The sequence below is a fragment of the Musca autumnalis genome, unplaced genomic scaffold (genome assembly GCF_047663935.1).
Source record: "Musca autumnalis isolate F117 unplaced genomic scaffold, ASM4766393v1 scaffold_3, whole genome shotgun sequence".
NCBI lineage: Eukaryota > Metazoa > Arthropoda > Insecta > Diptera > Muscidae > Musca > Musca autumnalis.
This window is the reverse complement of record NW_027411866.1, coordinates 138,263,228-138,275,686: the sequence shown is the minus strand read 5'-3', so window position 1 is coordinate 138,275,686 and position 12,459 is coordinate 138,263,228.

Genomic DNA, 12,459 nt, shown 5'->3' with positions numbered 1-12,459 from the left:
GGTATAGGTTCACGCCTTCATATAGCCCCCATACAACGGTACCTCCCGATATTCGGTATTTTGAAGGTTTTAGCTTCATTATCCCACCAAAATGGCTGAAATTTGGTATTTAGTTATCGTTGGGTATATAGAACTTTCCACCTGAAATTTGTCGGTATAGGTCCAAGCCTTCATATAGCCCCATAGAAGGGTACCTCCCGATTTTCGGTATTTTGAAGGTTGTGGCATCAATATTCCTCCGAAATGGCTAAAGTCTGGTATTTATTCTTCGCTGGAGTTATACCACATTCCCCCAGAATTTTGTCGGTACAGGTCCACGCCTTCATATGGTCCCCATAGAAGGGTACCTCCCGATTTTCGGTATTTTGAAGGTTGTGGCCTCAATATTCTACAGAAATGGCGGAAATTTGATATTTAGTCTTCATGTGGGGTATAAAACTTTCTATTTGAAATTTGTCGGTATAGGTCCACGCCTTCAAATAGCCCCCTTTGAACAGTATGTCCCGATTTTCGGTATTTTGAAGGTTGTTGCCTCAATATTCCCTCGAATTGGCTGAAATTTGGTGCATAGTCATAATTTTTGGTATAAAACTTTCAATATGAAATTTGTCTGTATAGGTCCACGCCTTCATATAGTCCCCATAATTTTGGGTATTTTGAAGGTTGTGGCCTCAATATTTCTCCGAAATAGCTAAAATTTGGTATTTAGTCTTCGCTGGGGGTATACAACTGTTACCTAGGATTTTGTCGGTATAGGTGCACGCCTTCGTATAGCCCCCATAGAACGGTACCTCCCGATTTTCGGTATTTTGAAGGTTGTGACCTCAATATTTTACAGAAATGGCGGAAATTTTATATTTAGTGTTCATTTGGGGTATAAAACATTCCATATGAAATTTGTCGGTATAGGTCCACGCCTTAGTATAGCCCCCATTAAACGGTACCTCCCGATTTTCGGTATTTTGAATGTTGTGGCCTCAATATTCCTCCGAAATGGCTGAAATTTCCACACTTCCCCAAGAAATTGGAATTTTTTCTTACCGAAATATCGAAAATTTGGTAATAAGTCTTCTTTGAGTTTAAAAACTTTCCGCAGGAATTTGTCGGTATAGATTGAAGAAATTTGCGGAAATTTAGTAATTAATTGTCTTCAGTAATGAAAGGAAATTAATTGTTCCATTTTACTTCAATACAACTCGTGGTGGAGGGTATAACAAGTTCGGCCCGGCCGAACTTAACGCCGTTCTTACTTGTTATACCCTACACCAGGGACGTACGCAGGGGGGGGCACAGGGGGCCCGGGCCCCCCTCGAAATGGTTTGGTCGAACAAAATTTGTTAAGCTAATGTAAAAAATTATTACATATTTTCTTTCTCATAAACATTTTTTAATGATTAGAGATTTCAAATAAAATGAAAACTTATACCAAAACTTATATTTTTCTGAAGTTTCTGTTCAGAAAATGAGCATTATTAATAAGTTTTTTTAAGAAATGTTTTCAAATTTTTTGTTTGGACCTATACTCTTTTTGAGAGAAACTTCTAATGGCTTCTGAATTACTTCTTCATGTCATATCAATCCACTATTATATACGACTTCCGTAATGTTTCTTATGTCATATTCGAGCTATATAGAGGTCTCGAGCCATTACACTCAATTAAAGTGCATGAAAAAATGTCTATTGGAAAAAATTTATGAAGGGTTTTCCGTGGACAATATCTTAAAAGCCAAATAGAAATTTGTCTCATAGGCTTGACCAAAATTTTGTTATGCTATTTTCGACAAATTGTTTTCCAGACAGTAAGGGAAAAAATGACTAAAATGAATTTTTTTGCGTCAAAAGCAGCTAAAATCTGCTATATTTAGCAAATCCACTTGAATTTTTTCCCGATCCTCAACTATCTCTGTCCAACATTTTTAAGGTAGCCGTGTGCAAACAACTTCTACCGAGGATTTTATGAAAGTACAGACCCAAACGACAAAAACACTATTTGGGTATTGTTTTGTCAGATCTAGCTAAGATTTTATGTTTTCATCTTAAAATTGCTAAATATTAAATTTCTCAAACAAATCGGGGCTATATCTCGGAAACTAATTCTAAATTTGTTTCGACCTTTTTAGCAAACTTATAGATAAGGGAACAAAGAAAATATTTTTACAAAAAATCGACTCGAAAAACTGCATTAGCGCTATAAGATGTATGCAATATCTAAAAGTACCACAGTTTTGATATAGTTTGCACCATATCTCCCAAACTTTCAAATTTGTCGTAATGATATCTTTGAAAAAAAATATTCGCTTGAATGTGATACACAATTCATCTAAACATGCCTTTGTTGTCTAATGTCTCTATCACGGTGTATCTTGAATATTTTTCCACGATCATGTAATAAATACATATATCAATAATTTACCACGAATTGCCAAATATGAGAATAATCTATGCGTGTCAACGGTGTTTGATATACATGACGTAAAAAGAGTGACATAAAATACTGATGAAACAACATGAAGGAAGCATTTTACATCTTCAGAATGTTCCAAGGAATTGTTAAGCGCACTTTTTGGAAGATTTTATGTAAAGGTAACATGGTTCAACTCCCAATAGTTTAGCAGCTACTGACTAGAATTTCAGAAATTATGTAAAATTTTCTATATTTAATCGATTTTTTGTATGACATATAAGTTCTGCTGCCTGAGGGCGGGCTACGATATTGCTAAAGACTGGAAAACAAATAATGCAAAAAGGGTCGTTTTAAACGTTCAACATAAATGCAGTTTAAAAACTATTTGAGGATACTTTGGACATTTTTCTTGTTGACTCTTGTAGTCTTGTTTACTGCGATATCCTACTTTTCGTGGGCAAGTCCAAGCTTCCTGACAAAGCTCAAAATACTACGGTGATCAACTTAAATGGCTTATGATGGGGTAACTATTGAAAGGATAAGATCAATTTCCAAAATTGACTATGTCGCTCTATTTCTACAGGTACTTTCTCCGCAAAATTTTAACACTTCTGCGCTTTGATCTAAATTACTTTTTTTTAGCAAAACGTATGCATGTATTCCGAACGTCCACAATCGTTAAGATAAATATCCCAAAAGTTTCGATATTTTTATTAGCCATTTTTTTCGTCCAGATAGGCCATAACATTCTAAAAGCTCCTGAATAAATATTTGTTGGGGAAAAATATTTGAAATTGTGTATTCACACAGGATGAGATTACAAGTTATGATTACATGTTATGAAACGTATAAAACTCTTTTGGACAAGAGTGATCCTTCTTGATTAATTTGCGTAATATTAGCGAATATTTTTGTGGGTTTTTTAAGGTTCTATTGTTATTTGTCAAAACTATATAACATTTGAAACAATACATTTAATTTAAGAAATATTTTAATTCTTGGTCCAATAAGTTGCAAGAATTGAGTCCAGCAAAGTGTTTAATGTCATCGAGTCCAAAAAAGTCCTCTCGTAAAATTAAAAAAAATAATGCTTCTTCTGTAACAGCGGGAACAACAACCATGGAATTGTTGCCACTTAAAGTGTTTTGCCACGATTTAGCTAAGAGTTTGCCGAATCATTTGACATAGACCAAACATGAGTTTGTAGTCTCAAACAGTACTGCGAGAAGGATTCGGATTCTATCAGTCGTAGTCGGTATCGTCCGATTTTAAATTTCTGAAGTTTTTAATTGTCTTATACAGACTCTGTCACTTCTAGTAAAGAAGCAAATTTGGCGTTTTTATGACAAAAATAATATTTTATTCTTAGGTTAACGACACAATATCTAGATATAGAAGTCCAAGCTGCACTTGCGGATTCGAGTTATTCTTCTTTTTCGAGGTATACCTTCCAACACATTTAACCCGTGTATAAATTAATTTCTACTACTCGCAAATAGAGTTATATAGGGTTCGGATTAAAAGAATTCCCAAAACCTAATCTAAGATCTTCGAAATACTGAAAATCTAGCGATATCAAAAACAATTGCAATTCTCTGCGGTTGTAAAATCAAAAACTTTGATGTGGTTTCTTTCAATTCTATATATCCGAGAACTTATATTTTATACTCTGTAAAAAAATAAAACACTGTAATAAAATTGTACCCTAAATACTACTGAATTTATGTACTTTGTGTCAATATATCGTATAAAATCAACTTACAAACCCTTTAAAATAGCTTTACGTAACGTTACATAACATTTCAAATTTTCATGATTTTTGGTCAAGTTGGGCCCCCCCGAAATGAAATCCTGCGTACGTCCCTGCCCTACACCACTATGTGAGGAGGGTATTATAAGTTAGAACGCTGCGCCTTAACTAATTTTAAATGGAAGGTTCTTACACCTGGGAAGTTTTAGCAAATTCTGAAACTACAATGCTCATAGATGAAAATATCAAGAAACAAAATATCCCCGGAAGGATTTTCAAATAAATCGCGATTTAAATTTACATTTTTAGAGGTTTTCACGATTTTGCTTGGAAACCGCGGGACCTATGTAAATGGGCCTAAAGAAAATGTTGTAGCAGTGAAAATTCTCCACAAGATTGACCTTTATGACATATTCGTATGTTTTACCGTTTTTGAGATATAGAAGTTCAACGTGAGACAATGCACTGACTGTATCGCCTCCTTATAAAACAATATCATGCTCAGTTCGCCTTAACTAACTTTTGATGAAAACTGTTTACACATGGGAAGATTTCGCGGATTCTGAAACAGCAATGTTCATAGATAAGAAAAATAAAAAACAGTAAAAATCGACTGAGGGATTTTTAAATAAATCGCGATCAAAATGAACAATTTTAGGGTTTTTTTAGGTTTTCACGATTTTGCTTGGAAACCGCAAGTCGTATCGAAATGAGTCCAAAGAAAATGTTGTAGCTGTGAAATTTCTCTGACCTTTTAGTTTTTTCGTAGGCTTTACCATTTTCGAGATATACAGATTCAGTTAAAATTTTTAGGTTTTTATCTTAAGTCTTCTAGACTTTGCTTGGAAACCGCAAGTCATATCAAAATAGGACTGAAAAAAATGTTGAAGCTGTGAAAATTCTCTACAAGATTGGATGATTTATTTTTTCCTAGGTTGTACCATTTTCAAGATATACAAGTTTAATTTGGGAAATTGCAGTAATGACATTGTTTTATAAGGAGGCGATACAGTCACTGCATTGTCTCAATTTGAACTTCTATATCTCAAAAACGTTAAAACCTCCGGAAATATCATAAAGGTCAGTGTGGTGAAGAATTGTCACAGCTACAACATTTTTCTTAGGCTCATTTACATAGAAATCGCGGTTTCCAAGCAAAATAGTGAAAACATAAAGAACCCCTAAAAATGTGAACTTAAATCGTGATTTATTTGAAAATCCCTTCGGCGATTTTTTTGTTTCTTGATATTTCTCATCTATGAGCATTGTAGTTTCATAACTCGCACAAACTTCCAAGGTGTAAGCACCCTCCGTTTAAATTTGGTTAAGGCACACCGTGTTGGTTTTAGCTAAAAAGTTTGTAACGCATCGAAATAATGGTCGTAGACCCATACATACATATACCAAAATGAATGTCTCGACGAGCTGAGTCGATCTGGCAATGTGTGTCCGTCCGTCTGTCCATCTAAACTACTGGTCACAATTTTAATCCAATCGTCACAAAATTTTGGGTGTTGATGACGGTCCCGGTGGGGAAGAAGCCTATTGATTTTGGTGATGGTCGGATAATATTCAGGGGTCGCAATGGGCAAAAAACTTTTTTGGAGAAAAAGTCAACGTTTCATTTCAAAGCGAATATCTCCGCTTCTTATGGGGTATATAAAAGCAAAACCTGCTAATGAAAGTAAAAAATATTACCTTTGCAACGATGTAACGTTGTCGTAATTGGTCAAACAACGAAGATATCGCAATAGCCGCTAATAGAACACAACTTTTCATTTTTGCGATTTTAATAATAATGACGAATATCACAGCTTTGGTTAGGGAGCATCCAAAAACAAAGTCTAACTATGAAAATAGAAAATCCCATCTTTACAATGATGTAAAGTAGGTTGGCGTAGATATCGCAATAGAGGGTAATACATCCCATTTTTCCATTTTTTAATCACGCTACAGGTCGCAATTTTGATCGGATCGTCACGAAATTTTGGGTGTTAATAGGGGTCGTACAGAGAAAGAAGCATACTGATTTTGGTGATGCTCGGATAATATTCAGGAGTCAGAATGGGCAAAAAAATGTTTGGAGAAAAAGTCAATGTTTTATTTCAAAGCGAATATCTCCGCTTCTATAAGGGGAATATCAAAAGCAAGACGTGGCAAGGAAAGTAGAAAATATCACCTTTGTAACTATGTGAAGTAGTTTGTCATAGGTGGTCAAACAACAGAGATCACATTACAGGTCGGAAATTTTGAGGGTTGATGGGGGTCCTACAGCAAAATGAGCCTATTGATGGTTGGCGTACATCCCACTTTTCCATTTTTTTATTTGAGTTGTACTGACTTAAATGCATTTCAACAAAATTTACCTGTATTAATGAAGACATTCAGAGCAAAGGCTATCCCAATTTTAATATTTTTAATTTTACCAGTCAAATGGTATCACATAGTCGGCCCCGACCAGACAATAGCCTTGTCTCAATTGTTTTCTATTGGTTTGCTTATTCTTTGAAATCAGTATGTTTATGGTTTTGAAAAATATGACAAAATATGTTATATGTACATATTAAAATTCAGTCGAAATGAAAATTGTTATTACAACATTTATTATTTATATTTATTACAACATTGTGATGAAACAAACTTTTGAACATATACAGAAACTGACTCTGTAAAGAAAACTTAGCTTCCCATTTATGTTTCGCGTTTTTTGTTAATGATCCAAAATAACAAATAAACAGTACAACCAGTTGCATATTCAGTTGCATATTCAGTTATGGTAATTCTGACAGAATAAGCAAATACACCCAGGCCTTGTTTTTCACAAATCGATCGAACCTGACCTACCTTCCAAATTATTGTACCATGCCCTACGCCATTATGTGGAAAGGGTATTATAAGTTTGTTTTTCGGAAAATTCATGTAACACCGCGAAATTTTCGTTGTATATCCCTCATGTGGTATACCAAAATTCATATCTCGACGAGATAAAGCGATTTTGAGATGTGTTTCCGTCCATTAAAAATTGTAATCAAACTCCAGGCCGCAATTATGGACCAATTGTCACAAAATTTTGTATGGAGGTCGGGTTCAGACCAGAATAGACTCCTATAGTTTTTGGCGATGATTGCAAAATATTATGGCGATGAAACGGACCAAAAACAGAATTTTTATCCGAGTTTGTAGCGGCTCTGTAAGTCGCAATAATAGTCTGATCGGCGTAAAGTTTTATGTTAGGTTTGAGTTTACGACAGGGAAGAAGCTTGCAATTTACCGTTAAAACAGATAATATTTAGCTGGTTAAATGGACCAACACTTTTATGTGAAATTTGGTAAAATTAAAAAAACAATGACTATATATTTATTCCTGGAAGACAACTTTAACCCACATAAATTATATTTGGAAGAGAAAATCTCCACCTTTCCATTGGTGTCCATGTACGTTGTAAGGTAACATAGTTACATATAGGGATCCCACAATTTTAATTCTGTGTAATGTAACCATAATAACACAATAAATGACAGTTATAGTTCAATACTGACAAAATTTTGTACGAGGGAAGAGTTTTGTTGAAGGAAGATCCAAATAATTTTGGATAATGATCGGATAGTGACCAATAATGGAACTACTGTCTAACATATAAGTTTATTTCTTTAGTGTTCTGATTTATTTTAAAAGAACTGTATTAAAGCAGAATGGAACATGCTACAAAATGTCGCAATCAAATACCCACTCTACGTAAATCTACATAGCATAATAACTCTAATCTAATTTCTAACCTATCTTTTCCGTAAATTTTTCTTTTTCGCACGATACCAAGATAAACACAATGGACCATAAGTTCTCTGAGTAGAGCAGCTATCTATTATGACAGCTGCGCGAGCAATTCACAATGGTTTTGTCAAAATGGACAATAAATATTGTTAGAACTTACAATAGTTTTGTTCAGAAGTAACAATATTTGATCCAACAATATTCCAAGAGCAAAATATATATTGTTAACATATTGTTTGATTTTTATGTAGCATTGTCAATCCAACAATCGTTATAATCACACTGGACTATATTATGTGTTCTAAATATAAATATGTATTGTCACTTTGACACATTAACGTTTTGTACAAAACATGTAATTATTTCGTCAGATGTAACAATATTTGTTGCTACAATTCAAAATAGTTTTGGTCAAAATGGACAATAAATATTGTTAGAACTTACAATAGTATTGGTCAGAAGTAACAATATTTATTTTTACAATTCACAATAGTTTTGGTCAAAATTAACAATAAATATTGTTAGAACTTACAATAGTTTTGGTTAAAAGTAACAATCATTAAAAAATGATCTTCGCCCTAAAAAGGCAAAATTTTAAAAAATAAACAAGTAAGAACGGCGTTAAGTTCGGCCGGGCCGAACTTGTTATACCCTCCACCACAAGTTGTATTGAAGTAAAAAGGAATAATTAGTTTCCTTTCGTATATGAAGAAGATTTAATACTAAATTTCAGCAATTTCGGTAAAACAACGTGAGGCACCATTCTATGGGGGCTATTTCAAAACGTCGATCTATACCGACAAATTTCTGACGGAAAGTTTTTAGGCTCAAAGAAGACTAAAACCAAATTTCCTATATTTCGATAAGAGAATGTGGCTAAAACTAAAAATACCGAAAATCAAAAAGTAAGCTTCTATGGGAATATAGGAAGACGTGGACCTATACTGATAATACTCTTCTGGAATATTTTATAACTCTTGGAAGACGAAATAACGAATTTCAGCCAATTCTGTTGGATATTGACGTCACAATCTTCAGTATTACGAAAATCTGGAGGTACCGTTCTATGGGGGCTATATCGAAACGTGGACCTATACCGACGAATTTTAGTCAGACTAAATGAAGACTAAATACCAAATTTCAGCCATTTTTGTGGAATATTGAAGACACAACCTTCAAATTACGAAAAATCGGGAGGTACTTTTCCATGGGGGCTATATGAAGGCGTGGACCTATACCGACAGATTTAAAGGGGAAGTTTGAGTACCCCCAACAAAGTCTAAATACCAAATTTCAGCCATTTCGGTGGAATATTGAGGCCACAACGTTCAAAATACCGAAAATCGGGAGATACCGTTCTATGGGGGCTATATGAAGGCATGGACCGATACCGACAAAGTTCTGGGGGAAAGTTTTATACCACCAACGTAGACTAAGTACCAAATTTCAGCCATTTCGGTGTGATAATGAAGCTAAAACCTTCAAAATACCGAAAATGGGGAGGTACCGTTCTATGGGGGCTATATGAAGGTGTGGACCGATACCGACAAAATTCTGGGGGAAAGTTTTATACCCCTAAAGAAGACTACGTACCAAATTTCAGCCATTTTGGTAGGATAATGAAGCTAAAACCTTCAAAATACCGAAAATCGGGAGGTACCGTTATATGGGGACTATATGAAGGTGTGGACCGATACCGACAAAATTCTGGGAGAAAGTTTTTTACCCCTAAAGAAGACTACGTACCAAATTTCAGCCATTTTGGTAGGATAATGAAGCTAAAACCTTAAAAATACCGAAAATCGGGAGGTACCGTTCTATGGGGGCTATAGGAAGGTGTGGACCGATACCGACAAAATTCTATGGGAAAGTTTTCTACACCTAAAGAAGACTACGTAGCAAATTTCAGCCACTTTGGTAGGATAATGAAGCTACAACCTTAAAAATACCGAAAATCGGGAGGTACCGTTCTATGGGGGCTATATGAAGGTGTGGACCGATACTGACAAAATTCTGGGGGAAAGTTTTCTACCCCTAAAGAAGATTACGTAGCAAATTTCAGCCACTTTGGTAGGATAATGAAGTTACAACCTTAAAAATACCGAAAATCGGGAGGTACCGTTCTATGGGGGCTATATGAAGGTGTGGACCGATACCGACAAAATTCTGGGGGAAAGTTTTATACCGCTAAAGAAGACTACGTACCAAATTTTAGCCATTTTGGTGGGATAATGAAGCTAAAACCTTAGAAATACCGAAAATCGGGAGGTACGGTTCTATGGGGGCTATATCAAAACGTTGACCGATATATCCCATTTTCAATACCAACCATCCTGCAAGTAATAAAAACTTCTGTACCAAATTTTGACTCTCTATCTTTAAAATTGCGAGCTGTATCTTGATTTCAACAGACGGACGGACAGACGGACGGACGGACAGACGGACATGGTCAAATCGACATAGAGTTTTATGCTGATCAATAATATATATACTTTATAGGGTCTCCGAAAAATATTTCGATGTGTTACAAACGGAATGACAAATTTAATTATACCCTCCATATGGTGAAGGGTATAAAAATGAGCCCGGCTGGGGTTTGAACCCACGTCCTTGAAAACATATCAAAAAATGTTGTCACGACGTGTTAGCGTTCAAAGCCAAAACTCATAACTTCAAAGGCAGCGAAAAAAAGCGTTTGTCGTGAAGAAAATATATTTCAGCGGCCAAATATCCGGTTAAATGTATAAAAACACATTTGCATTTAAAAAACGAAAAGTTCTATGACAGAGAAGCCACTACATAGTCGATACGCCCGAAGATCTGCTTTACCACCAGTGAAACCAGGTAACGTAATTTGGTGACTATGTGGGTTCGAGTCCTTGGCTTTCCTTTTTCACTTGCAAATAATTTCCGATCATCAAGCTTAACTCTAATCGAGAAAACTAATAAAAAATCATTAAAAAAATTATTTTCGCCCTAAAAAGGCAAAATTTCAAAAAATAAAAAACAGGCTGAGCCCTGCTGTGATTTGCACCCACGTCCTTGAAAACATAACTCAAAGCCAAAACTCATAACTTTAAAAGCAGCGCAAAAAAGCTTTTGTCGTAAAGAAAATACATTTCAGCGGCCAAATATCCGCGTAAATGTATAAAACACATTTGCATTTGAAAAACGAAAAGTTCTAGGAGAGAGAAGCCCCTACATAGTCGATATGTCCGAAGATCTGCTTTACCACCAGTGAAACCAGGTAACGTAATTTGGTGACTATGTGGGTTCGAGTCTTTGGCTTTCCTTTTTTACTTACAAATAATTTCCGATCATCAAGATTAACTCTAAACGAGAAAACTAATAAAAAAGCATTAAAAAAATGATCTTCGCCCTAAAATGACAAAATTTAAAAAAAAGTAACAATATATATTTTTACAAATCACAATAGATTTGGTAAAAATGGACAATAAATATTGTTAGAACTTATAATAGTTTTGGTCAGAAGTAACAATATTTGTAGTTACAATTCACAATTGTTTTGGTCAAAATGCACAATAAATGTTGTTAGAACTTACAATAGTTTCGGTCAGAAGTAACAATATTTATTTTTGCAATTGACAATTGTTTTGGTCAGAAGTAACAATATTTATTGTTGCAATGCGAAACGGTTGGAATAAAAATTGCATACCTACCTTTTTAATGAATTATATTTAAAAAATATATATATAAAAAGGTTCATATTATTTATTTCATATATGATTTTTAAAATATAAAATAACACTGATGTAAACCTATTAGATAATTTTAATTTCGATTGACGCTAATTTTATTTAGTTTAACAAAGATTCGCCTCTTGATGTGCAAATAAAGCATGTTGGTAAACTATTTCTTGTGATTTATTCGGTCAGGAAAATTGTGAATCCAAGTCGTTAGTAGAATTTGAAGCTAAATTAGAAAAAGAAAATGTTTTAGAAATATCGCTTAGTAAAAGTACAAAAAGAAGATACTTACTAATTAATTTTATGCCCAAAACAAAATCGGTTGAAGAAATGTATTGTTGCACCAAATTACTGAATATAACTGGTTTTAGAGAGTATTCTTATTAAAAATTTCCACTTCAGCTGTTGGTGATTAGTTTTAAGTTTTCTTAAATAAATTTAAAAAGCCAAACAATCGTTAACCCTCTAAATAATGAAAATAGAAACATCAAGTTAGTTAGTAACATACACACAAAAGAAAACACAAAACTATGCAATGAAATACAAGTGTGAGCAGTAATAGTTTCTTTGGTTTTCATTGGTCATGCATTGCTAAAATTATTAGACTGTTGCAACGAGCTCTCTATATTTTAAATTAAAATAGAATTCGGACAATTCGTTCACAAAACACAAATTAAAAAAAAAATTATTTATATTCATATAATAAGTTTCAACCACCTTTTTATTTTTAGCTCTCCACAAAAACACACAGAATGGATTCAAAAGAGGTTGTTTCAAACAACAATGCAAAATAGTATTGGTCAAAATGGACAATAAATATTGTTA